Genomic DNA, 12813 nt, shown 5'->3' with positions numbered 1-12813 from the left:
TCAATCTGCTCAGTAGAGAGGCTTCAAGTCCTAGTGTGCAGGCCTGAAATGCTATAAAGCGGGTGCTGCGTTACCTGCAAGATACCAAAGATTTTTGTTTTAGGTTGCCAGCTCAAGGAGAAGTCAAACTGACTTGCTTTGTGGACGCAGATTGGGGTAACTCTGAGGACCGCAAATCAGTGTCAGGTCTGGTGGTGAAGTTTGGGGACTCAGTGATCGGGTGGAGGTCCCGGAAGCAAAGTCTCATAGCGCTTTCGTCTACTGAAGCTGAGTTCAGTGCGCTATCAGATGCTTGCAGAGAGCTGGAGTTCTATGTGTGTTTGGTCGAGGAAATCTGTGGAGAGGTTTGTTTGCCCGTTGTTGTGCATGAAGACAATCAACCGTGCCTTAAATTAGCTGAGACGGGGCAATTCAAGGCGAGGACCAAACATTTGGACATACGTTTCCAGAATGTATGTCAGAGTGTTCGTGAGGGGCTAGTTGCTCTGAAATACTGTCCCTCAACCAAGAACCTTGCTGATGGTTCACAAAACCATTGACGTTCCAGAAGCACGAGGAGTTCTGTGAGGGTCTGTGTATGGGGAAAGCAATGTTGGCTATTGTCCCCAGATGCAGGACAAGAGGGGGTGTGGAGTTTGGAACAGACAGGGTTAAAACTCCGTGGTGTCCTGTATCTGGGAGGAGCTTGACGCAGAGAAGTGCGTCACAGCCTGTGGGCAGAGTTCCTTTCGATTCTGCCTGAGAGACACAGCTCAGCTCCGGAGGCTGCACGCTGTGTGTGCTTTTGGCAGAGAGAAATGCAGGAAAACTCTGATGGAAAGAAACTGATTTATGGTCTGTAATTAAAGCTACTAGAGAGAAGAACCGATCTGACTCTGGACGTGATTTATCCCTATTCTCACACCGAAGCAGGACCGCTGCTGCTACTCTGCTATCCTGCCAGGTCAGCTTTTCCAGCAAAGTTCGCGCAGGGAAGAGTGAATGGACGGCAATTTATATTTACCCGAAGGTAAATTTATTTTCACCTGAAGACCTTTCACCCACGATTAAACTGTGGTGTGTGTGCGTGTGATGCTTGGAGCCCCTTGTTAGCTGTCTGTGGCACTACGCTGCTGCCCCTCCGGCATAAGCAGTGGCAGCCTACAAGGCCTTGTGGTGACGATGGGGGGAGGTGACAGTAGCAGTGGAAGCCTGCAAGGGCTCATAGTGGTGATGGCAGCCTGCATGGACTATTGGTGGTGATGGAAGATGGCAGCAGTAGCTACAGCAGTCTGCAAGGCCTTGCAAAAGCGGCACAGACAATGGTGGCCTTCGAGGCCTTGTGGTGGCAACAGAACATGGTGGTAGTAGTAGAGGCGGCAGCCTTCAAGCCTTCATGGCGGTGACAGCAGCCTGTGAGACATTACAGTGGTGGCACGATTTACTTAGAACAGGGGTGGCCAACTCCCAAGAGACTGTGATCTACTTACAGATAAAAGTTGTTGAGCTTTTCTTAGGGAGGAGATAGACCCCGTTTTTTTTTGGGGGGGGGGGGTTACGGTCAACGTACGGAAGGAGGAAAGCCATGTTTTTAAAGGGACCCTGAGATCTACCAAAACCTACCAGGGATCTACCAATAGATCATGATTGATATGTTGGACATCCCTGACTTTGAAAGGTGGAAGAGGCTCTAGAGAGTGGATATCAGATTTACCGCCTGCTACACTCTTAAAGAGAACTTTAGGGAAATGTTCTTTAGGTGGCATCTGACACCATCAAAACTTGCAAATATCTATAAATTAAAGTCCAATCTACTGAAAATGCGATAAAGCCAAAGGGACAATGATTCATGTTTGGTGGAGCTGCAAAAAGATTACAATTTTGGGGGTATTATACACGAAGAGTTAAACAGATGCTCAAAATCCCCATAGAAAAGAAAGCAGAGGCGTACTTATTAGGTTTATTAGGGAAGGACATTCCACAGGAAAAGAAAACAATTTTTTTATACACCACGGCAGCAGCCAGAATAGTTCTCACTAGTAAATGGAAAGGTGAGACGATACCCACAGAAGATGACAGGATATGTAAATTAAGCGAATTTATAGAATTAGCAAAGTTAACAGCAGCCATAAGGCTTCAGACAAATCAAAAATTAAGATTAGAATGGCAATGTTTCGAGGAGTATATGGAAAACACTGCTCTAAAAAGAATATGTTGATATGCATGGATTAAGTATGAAAAGTATAAGTGAGAGCAATAATTAGAAAGGATTATAAGAGATGTATTATCCAAAGAATGCAATGATAATATTCAAATTTGATCCAAAGGAAGCTGAGTTGTGGTGGAGGGAAGTCATGGGGGTATGTTTGTAGTGTAGGGGGGTATATGTATTTTTTCTTTTTGTATCAGTATTTGTTTGTTTATTTTCAGTTTCTGTATCATTTATTAAGATATAATATATATATATATATATAAAGCAGTGGCCACCTGTGTTGTGGAGGCGATGGGAGATGGTGGCAGTAGTAGCAGCAGCAGGTACAAGCAGCTGTGGTAGCGCCAGCCTCCGAAGTCTTGCAGCGGCGGCACAATCAGTGGCAGACTACTGCTACCACTTGCTGTCGTCAGCACGAGGCCTCTGCTTGTGCCATCACCGTGAGGCCTTGCAGGCCGCCACTGCTACTAGAACTCACTAGCTGCTGTTGCTACTGCGGCACTGCTGACTCTGTCACCACTGCTACCAGGCTGCCACTTCTGCCACCACCTCCCGCTGCCACCATGTGGTCCTGCAGGCAGCCGCAGCTTCTGTCGCCGTTTCTCACCGGTGCAGCGAGGCCTTGCAGGCCACCATCGCTACTACTGCCTCCGCCTTCTACTGCCGTGATGAGGCCTCACAGGCCACCGCTTGTGCTACCACTACTATTTAAGGGTCTAAAAGTGATAAATGATGATATTACCAATCACTCCATGGTCACTTTCATCAGCAGGCAAGCCAAAATGCATCCAAACAGGACTTTTGGTCTGGGGCTTGGCTACCAAATGGTGGTATTCAGGACAATCCAAAGGAACCAGGCAGAGGGCCTTCTCGGTAGTGGCGCCCTCCCTGTGGAATGCCCTCCCACCAGATGTCAAAGAGAACAACTACCACCAGACTTTTAGAAGACATCTGAAGGCAGCCCTTTTTAGAGAAGCTTTTAATGTTTGATGTTTTACTGTATTTTAATATTTGGTTGGAAGCCACCCAGAGTGGCTGGGGAAGCCCAGCCAGATGGGCGGGGTATAAATAAATTATTATTATTATTTATTATGGTGATGAGTCATGGTAAATACAAGTAATCTGGGACTGCCAGACTTCTAGCAGACCTGATAGGTGACAGCAGCCTGGTGGTGACAGAATCACCAACAGCTGAGGGGGCAGAAGCCGCGGCAGACTGGCAGCAGTGGCACAATAATAAGCAGCTTGCGAGGCCTCGCCACGGTAGTGGGCAGCAGCAGGAGAAGTGGTGGCAGCCTGTGAGGCCTTGTCATTGCAGGAACAGTAGCGGTGGACTGTGACGTTATGTCGTGGTGGTGAGAGACAGCAGTGGCCTGCCAGGGCATGCTGTGATGGCAGTCTGTGAAGGCATGTCGCAGTGGCAGTAGCAGTGTTGGTGCCAAGTCCATCATGTGCCATATCATATCAAAGCCCATTAAGTTCTGAAGAGATAGTTTTGAAATATCTCAATTCTGGGCTGAGCTTTTAAGGTTTGTGTGTAGTCCAGCAAGACCTTCAATTTGTTGAAGTTTCAAACCCTCATAACTCAAAAACAGGACGAGATAAAAAATTAAAAACTGAGATCTGGGACCTTCTCATATACAGTCATACCTTGGGTTGAATTTGCTTCAGGTTGAGAGTTTTCAAGTTATGCTCCGTGGCAACCCAGAAGTAACAGAGCGTGTTACTTCTGGGTTTCGCTGCTCGCGCATGCGCAGACGTTCAAAATGACATCACGCGCATGCGCGGAACTGGCAAAACGCGGCCCGCGCATGCGCAGTCGCGTCTTACATTCTATTCAGGATGCGAATGGGGCTCCGGAACGGATCCCATTCGCATCCCAAGGTACCACTGTACTACTTTTAGAAACTGATATGAAAGCAATATAAAATGGTATGGTAAAAGTGATTGGATCACTTGACATGGAATGACCCATGTTCAAACATCTAAAGCTGCCCAGAGTGGCTGGGGCAACCCAGTCAGATGAGCAGCATATCAATAAATTATTAAGGGCTGCCACATGGAGGATGGAGCAAGCTTGTTTTCTTCTGCTCTGAAGGGGAGACCCCAAGTCAATGGCATCAAGTCATTGAAAGGAGATTCTGACTGAACATCAGAAAGAACTTTCTGACAGTATGAGCTGTTCAACAGTGCTATGGACTCCCTTGGAAGGTGGTGGACTCTCCTTCCTTGGAGGTTTTTAAACAGAGATTAGATGGTCATCTGTCATTGATGTTTTAGTTGAGATGCCTGCATTGCAGGGGGTTGGACTAGATGACCCTTGACTAGATGAGCCAAGTTACAGGGAACCAGGCAGAGGGCCTTCTCGGTAGTGGCACCTGCCCTGTGGAACGCCCTTCCACCAGATGTCAAAGAGAACAACAACTACCAGACTTTTAGAAGACATCTGAAGGCAGCCCTGTTTAGGGAAGCCTTTAAGGTTTGACGGACTACTGTATTTTAATATTTTGTTGAAAGCCGCCCAGAGTTTAACAGACCACTTCCGTTGTTGAGAGGAGGGAATCACACCCGGTTCCGCCTTTTCCTTCCGTCCTGTACCTTAGCAACCCATTTCTCCTTCCCTTCCGTGGTGACGAAAAAGAAGCGGCACCGGAAGTATGGGACTTAGCTGCTTCCGGTCGCGTCGTCGTCCAAGCTTTTCCTCCTTCTGTTCCTCCCTCACCCCTTGGGTCCACCCCAGTGCTGCACCGTTTATGGGAGGCGGAGAGGAGTTGATGGGGGCGGGTCTGTAAAGCGGTCAGCTGAGCAGCCTACGCTCCTCCAGAGGCGGCGGGGTCAAGCCCAAAAGGTCTAGCGTTCCGTAATTCCCCTCTATGTTATTGGTTGGTGGAACTCAGGGCAAGATGCAGCGCCTCAGGAGCGTTCCGATTACGGGTTGGAGGGTGTCACTAGGCGAAGGTCAACCGACCCTCGCCGAATTCCTCTTGCTATTCATGACAGATCCCCCCCCGCCGTTTATCAGTCATTGTTAAATGCTATGGAGGGGAGGAGGGGATCATTGGATGGGACTTGTGGAATTATTATTATTATTATTATTATTATTATTATTATTATTATTATTATTGTTATTGTTATTATTATTATTATTATTTTGTTTATTTGTTTATTTGTTTATTAATTAATTAATTACAGCGTGCTTAGAATGCATGGGAGTGTGGTCTTGTGCCCACGTTCTGCCTGCAGGTTTGCTACAAGAGGCATCTGGTTGGCCACTGTGAGAGCAGGATGCTGGACTAGATGGGCCAGTTGCCTCATCTAGAAGGGCTCTTCTATATGTTCCAGTCTTATAACTTAGGCAGGTTTGTCAAGGAAGAAGTCTCTTTCCTGATCTGTGAGAGTGAAATGAAACCTCCCTACACAGAGGCAGTTTATCTTGAATGATAATCTACTGGGTGATGTTGGCAACTAACAATGGAGAGGTGCTTCTGTATGCGGACGACGCAGTCCTACTCTCCTTTTCCTGCGTTGGCTTGAGGAAGCTTTTGAGATCACTTGCTGATTATTGTCAAGTGGAACAACTATCAATAAATTACAGCAAATCTAAAATTATGGTGTTTTCAAAAAAAAGAAGGAAACACAAATGGAGAATTAATGGTCAACCTATTGACCAGGTAGCAACTTTCAAATACCTGGGAATAACTTTTCAGGAAAGGGTCTCGTGGCACCAACAGATGAAAAACGCCATCGCCAACGCAGGAAGGGCCAACAAAGCCCTTACAAGATTCTTTCACGGGAAAGGGGGAAAATACGTTCCGGCGGCCTCCCAGGTTTTTGCTGCAAAAATACTCCCACAACTCACTTATGGATCCCAGGTTTGCAGTTTTAAAAATTTTGCGCCTATGGAGGCATTTCAAGCAAAATTCTACCGGTGTTTATTGGGGATCCCTCCCTATGTATCTAATATAGCTGTCCGCTTAGAAGTTGGACAACTACCTGTTAACGCGCGTTTGTGGATTCTAAAGATACACTACTGGTTAAAACTTATTTTTTCCCCGGCCGGTTTGGCGCCCTTAACACTCTTAGACACCTTTCATTCTACCTGGAAAGCTTCCCTGTTTGAAAAGATAAGAAGCTTGGGTTTCTCCCCGCAGATCTTGATAGCGGCAGGATATGAGAGATCCAGAAGTCAAGTGCTCCAGCGCATTAGGGACATAGAGCTGCAATGTCATATGGGCAAAATGGATAAACACGCCACAATTAGAGACTCTGGGAGAGGGTTCTCACCCGCAAACTATCTGGCTGATTTACAAATACCTAAGTACAGACATTCCTTTACCCTGGCCAGATTCAACGTTCTGCCCTCTGCCCTGCTGCTAGGCAGATATGAGGGCAAACCATATGAGTCACGTGTTTGCCCATGTGACTCATCGGAAGTGGAAACAAGTTTGCATGTATTGCTGCACTGTAGTTATTACGAGGATCTACGCCTGACCTTTATTGCCCCAGTTCTACGAAAGTTTAAAAATGAATCAGAACTTCAATGTATGAGAGCCTTGGTAGAAGATAAGGTTCCTGTAATCACGATCAATGTTGCTAAATTCTGTGCAGCCGCTATCAGGCGTAGAAAACAAGAGCTTTCCAATGTCAACATGCAGGCGAAGGCAAATACTTAATTTTATTCATGTTGTCCAATTTTAAATAGTTGTTATGGCCTAATTTGTATTGAAATTGTCCTTTGTTTTTTCCGGTGTTATGTTTCGCTGACTAGCTGTACGAGTCAATCTGGTCTGTGACCGTTTAATAAAATTTGATTTGATTTGATTTGACAATGGAGAGGCTAGCTGTGAGAAGAGCCCAGCTGCTGGATAAGGCCAATCTGGCTAAGCTTTCCATAGTGCAGGGCTGCCCAAAACATTTTTTTCAAAGAGGGCCATATTTGATGAAGTGAACATGCGTGAGGAGAGGGCCGACCAAAGTTGTTGAGGTTTTTTTAGGATTGAAGTTGAGGGTTTTTTTTAGAATTTTACCCCAGGGCATATACTGCCACGGGGACTGGATTTAATCGACTGGCGGGCCAGATTAGGCCCCCAAAACGAACTTTGGACATGCCTGCCATAGTGGCTAATCAAAGGCACCCACAAGCTCGGCACGAGTCACCACCTGTTGGAAAAGGGGTATAGTGGTACCTCGGGTTAAGTACTCAATTTGTTCTTGAGGTCTGTTCTTAACCTGAAACTGTTCCTTAACCTGAAGCACCAATTTAGCTAATGGGGCCTCCCACTGCTGCCGCGCCGCTGCCGCACGATTTCTGTTCTCATCCTGAAGCAAAGTTCTTAACCCGAGGTAATGTTTCTGGGTTAGTGGAGTCTGTAACCTGAAGTGTCTGTAACCTGAAGCGTATGTAACCCGAGTTACCACTGTATATCTGGGCTCCAAGCAACATTTGTGTTGTCCTCTTCTACTTTCTAACACCCTGTGTCCAGGTGCCTCTGGAAAACTCATAGGCAGGACACCAAAGTGATGGCTTTCCACCAGTGTTTACCACTGTTGTCTGGTATACTGCCTCTGAGCATGGAAGGTCCATTGTGTTATCATGGCTATTGCATTTCATGAAATTTATACACAGCTTGATTGTAAAAAGAAAAAAAATCTCAAAAGCAGTTTCTAAAAAGGTAAAACAATAAAATTGAGAAAATTCATAGCCATGCTTTAAAACATATAAATGAAAATACTAAAACAGATTAAAATTACTTCAACTTTCTAAGTATCTGGGTAGGTTTGTCTAAACAAGAATGTTTTTAGCAGGCACCGAAGAGTACAGTGATATTGCCTACTTGATTTCAGCAGGCAGAGAGTTCCAAAGTGCAAGTGATGTCACACTAAACAATTAAGTTCTTTTTAAAAAGCTGAAGGAGCTACTGAGTGAGATCCCATGGTCAGAAATACTCAAAGAGAAGGGAGTCCAAGATGGATGGGAGTTTCTAAAAGGAGAAATATTGAAGGCCCAAATGTAGACAATGCCAACAAGAAAAGTGGGAAGCATCTAAGGAAACGGCTGCATAAGGAGTTTATAGATGAGCTGAGAGTTAAGAAGGGCATGTATAAGAAATAGAAAGGGGAAATCACAAAGGAGGAGCATACACGAGTAGCCAACAGTTGCAGGGTGAAGGTCAGGGTCGCTAAATCTTAGAATGAGCTCAGGCTTCCAAGAGAGGTTGAAACTGATTTTTTTAATAGGTTTCTTCGGTTATGTCTGAAGCAAGAGGAAGAACAAGCAAGTGGTAGGTCCTCTGCGTGGAGAAGATGAGGAAATGCTATTGGGTGACAGAGAGAAGGTGGAACTACTCAACACCTACAGGTGAAACTCGGAAAATTAGAATATCGTGGAAAAGTTCATTTATTTCAGTAATTCAACTTAAAAGGTGGAACTAATTTATGAGATAGACTCATGACATGCAAAGCGAGATATGTCAAGTCTTTATTTGTTATAATTGTGATGTTCATGGCGTGCAGCTGATGAAAACCCCAAATTAACAATCTCAGAAAATTAGAATATTAAATGAAATCAGCAAAACAAGGACTGCAAATAGAGCAATATTGGACCTCTGAGAAGTAGAAGCATGCTGTGATTATTAAGACCCCTCATGGGTTTCTCAAAAATAAGTAATGCCAGACCAATCTTATTTCTTGTTTTGATGGAGTAACAAGCTTGGTGAATCAGGGGGATGCTGTGGACATAGTGTATCTTTATTTCCGTAAGGCTTTTGTCAAAGTCCTCCACAATATTCTCATGATAAAGCTGGTAAAATGTGGGTTGAACAAGTTAATCCAAAGAGTACTCATTCATGGTTCCTCGTCATCCTGGGTAAAAGCAAAAAGTGGGGTGCCACAGGGTTCTGTCCTGGGCCCATTGTTGTTCAACATCTTTATAAATGAGTTGGATGAAGGAATTGAGGGGATGCTCATCAAATTTGCAGATGACACGAAACTGGGAGGGGTAGCTAATGCCGCAGAAGACAGAATCAGAATTGACCTTAACAGATTGGAGAACTGAGCCCAAGCTAAAAAAATGAATTTCAGTAGGGACAAATGTAATGTTCTACGCTTAGGCAGGAAGAACCAAATGCACAAATATAAGATGGGGAACACCTGGCAGACTAGCAGTACATGTGTAAAGGATCTAGGGGTCTTGGTGGACCACAAGCTTAACATGAGTCAAAATTGTGATGCAGCAGCAAAAAAAGCTAATGCTTTTCTAGGCTGCATCAAGTCTAGTGTCTAGGTCAGGGGTAGGCAACCTAAGGCCCATGGGTCACAAGCCGCCCACGGGGGTCATTTAACTGGCCCACAAGCCACCCCAAAACTGAGCCACCCGCTTGGCAAGTCCCCAAGCGCTGGGCTAAACCGGCGTGGCACGGGGACTTGCTTCCACGTTGCCGGAAATCTTGTCTGTGCATGCGCAAACGCCGAAAATTGTGTCTGTGGAGACACCGGAAATCGCGGGCGCGCACACACACACACAATCCAGCCCATGGAGAGATCTCCGCTGGAGTGAACCGGCCCAAGCAAGGTAAACCTTGCCGACCCCTGGTCTAGGTCAAGGGAAGTAATAGTACCACTCGATTCTCCCCTGCTCAGAGCACAGCTGGAATACTGTGTCCAGTTCTGGGCACCACAATTCAAGAAGGATGTTGATGAGCTTGAATGTGTGCAGAGGAGGGCAACCAATATGATCAAGGGTCTGGAAACTAAGCCTTATGAGGAGTGGTTGAAGGAGCTGGGTATGTTTAGCCTGGAAAAGAGGAGACTAAGAGGAGATATGATAGCCATCTTCAAATATCTCAAGGGCTGTCACATGGAAGAGGGAGCAAGTTTGTTTTCTCCTGCTCTGGAGGGTAGGACTTAAACCAATGGCTTCAAGTTACAAGAAAGGAGATTCTGACTAAACTTGAAGAAAAACTTTCTGACAATAAGAGCTATTCGAAAATGGAACAGTCTTCCTTGGGAGGTTTTGGACTCTCCTTCCTTGGAGGTTTTTAAGCAGAGACTGGACGACCATCTGTCATGGATGCTTTAGTTGAGATTCCTGCATTGCGGATGGGTTGGACTAGATGACCCTTGGGTCCCTTCCAACTCTAAGGTTCTATGATTTGATGATCATTGATTGTTTTAAGCATTAATACAAGAACAGCAGAAATGGTGTGCCCGAGCTGCTTGATTGCTTAGCAGAGCCGTATTATTCAGTTTATTTTCTTGTTTGGGGCTTGTAGGACTGGAGTCCTATGCACATTTACCTGAAAGTAAGCTCCACTGAACTCAGTAATACTTATCCTTGAGTAAATGCATTCAGGGTTGCACTGCAAATCATCTAATTTCTGAGGTACTTTCCAACAGTTAATATGATTTCCATGGCCCATTCATTTCTTCTTTCAGCAAAATTGGCTTTGGACTAGGCAGGGAAGGGGGGGGGGACAGTAATTATTGTGACGGTGTGATTATTTCTGACTAGAGGTAGAGGCAAAGAAAGTGTCAGGTGTCTTAGATCGCCATTGTATTTCCAATGTCTGAAGCTTTTTTGGTTTGAAGCTGGTACAGTCTTGAAATTATTTTTGTGGCATTCACTGTCTCCATCCACTTGCACCCTTCAGGTTTGTCAACATGATCAAGAGAACTGATAGTCTCCACTTCCACTTTGACAACTATGGCGACTCAATGCTGCAAAAAATGGACAAGCTGAGGGAAGAGAAGAAGTTTTGTGATATCACGGTCTGCATTGATGATCTTGAGGTTCAGGGCCACAAGATTGTCTTTGCTGCTGGCTCCCCTTTCCTAAGGGATCAGTTCCTGCTGAATGACTCCAAGGAGGTGAAAATTTCCATCCTGCAGAGCTCAGATGTAGGGAGGCAGCTGCTTCTGTCCTGCTACAGCGGCGTTCTGGAGTTTCCTGAGATGGAGCTGGTGAGTTACTTGACAGCAGCTAGCTTTCTTCAGATGAACCACATTGTGGAGCGCTGCACACAGGCCCTGTGGAAGTTCATCCAGACCAAACAGCAGCTTGAGAGCCAAGAGGAAGGAGAGCAGCAGCAACAGCAGACAGACTCTTCAGAGCCAAAGGAGGTCCCATGGGCAGGAGAGGAGGAAGAAGAGAAGGAAGACGACTCGATTCAGCTAGATTCTCCATGCATCCAACCTTCTCAAGACAGCCTGGACATGAGTGACAGTGACATCCAGATTGTGAAGGTGGAGTCCATTGGGGAGGTTGCAGAGGTCAGAAGCAAGAAGGACCAGGACCAGTTCATTTCCTCAGAGCAGCAGAGCAGCCTTCACTCATCAGAGCCCCAGCACTCCCTCGTCAATTCCACAGTGGAGAACCGAGTTGGGGACCTGGAGCAGGGCCAGCTCCATAACTACGCTCTCTCAAAAGACATGTTTGGCCCTAGCAACCAGGGGGTGGACATAGGTCTCCAGTGGCATCACCAGTGCCCCAAATGCACATGTGTCTTCCGGCACCTGGAGAACTATGCCAACCACTTAAAGATACACAAGCTCTTCATGTGCCTGCTGTGCAGCAAGACCTTCACACAGAAGGGCAACCTCCACCGACACATGCAAGTCCACACAGGCATCAAACCCTTCCAGTGCAAGATCTGCGGGAAGACCTTCTCGCAGAAGTGCTCCTTGCAGGACCACCTCAACCTTCACAACGGAGACAAACCCCATAAGTGCAACTATTGTGATATGGTCTTCACCCACAAGCCTGTCCTGAGAAAACACCTCAAGCAGTTCCACGGCAAGAACAGCTTCGACAATGCCAATGAGAGGAACATTTAGGACATTGCTGTGTGTTTTGATTCCTTCAGCTGCAGCTCAGGGATAGACTCAAAAAGCTGCCAGCAAGCCAATGCCAGCCAAGTGCTGAATGCTGGGAAGCTGGCACAGATGGAGCTTAGTTTGCATAGCAGAAGCACTTGTGTGAATTGAAATGTGTGCCACAGCACTTCTTCGCACACATCAGGGCAGGAAGAGCTATGAAGAGCTGCTTTGGGCTTTGAACCCAGGCATCAAGCCAGAGGCCTCCTCTGGATGAGCTGCAGGGGCTGGCCCAAAAACTGTAGCCTGGTCTTCTGCTCTAGAGTGGTTTTATGTGTTTGGTGACTCCAAGCATCTTTGTCGCTATGATCATAGAATTGTAGAGTTGGAAGAGACGCTGAGAGCCATCTAGTCCAACCCCCTGCAATGCAGGAATATGCAGCTGTCCCATAGGGGGCATGAACCTGCAACCTTGGCGTTATCAGCACCATGCACTAACCAACGGAATTATCTAGGCCAAGCATAGGCAAACTCAGCCCTCCAGATTTTTGGGACTACAATTCCAATCTCCCTGACCACTGGTCCTGTTAGCTAGGGATCATGGGAGTTGTAGTCCCAAGACATCTGGAGGGCCGAGTTTGCCTATACCTGATCCAGGCTGATGAAAAGAACAGAGTTGACATAGGGCTGCCTTCTTTGATATTTAGAGAAGGTGACACTGAATGACCCCCCCCCCTTTTATTTTATTTTATTTTTGGAAGGGCAGTTGAATTGTGTCTCCAGGAAGCAATTGTCCGTTTGTGGGCTGAGGG

General features: G+C 46.2%; 1 pseudogene across 1 annotated transcript; it reads left to right on the top strand.

Moving 5' to 3' along the window:
• The first annotated feature begins 10840 nt into the window (after nucleotides 1-10840).
• Nucleotides 10841-12172, top strand: LOC310836081 (zinc finger and BTB domain-containing protein 26 pseudogene; annotated as a pseudogene). Its single transcript has one exon. The product of its transcript is annotated as a zinc finger and BTB domain-containing protein 26 pseudogene (transcript).
• Nucleotides 12173-12813: the final 641 nt, after the last annotated feature.

This window comes from Podarcis gaigeae (assembly GCF_964106915.1).
Source record: "Podarcis gaigeae genome assembly, chromosome: W".
Lineage (NCBI taxonomy): Eukaryota > Metazoa > Chordata > Lepidosauria > Squamata > Lacertidae > Podarcis > Podarcis gaigeae.
The sequence above is the reverse complement of the archived record's forward strand: the minus strand, read 5'-3'. Positions and strand labels throughout refer to the sequence as shown.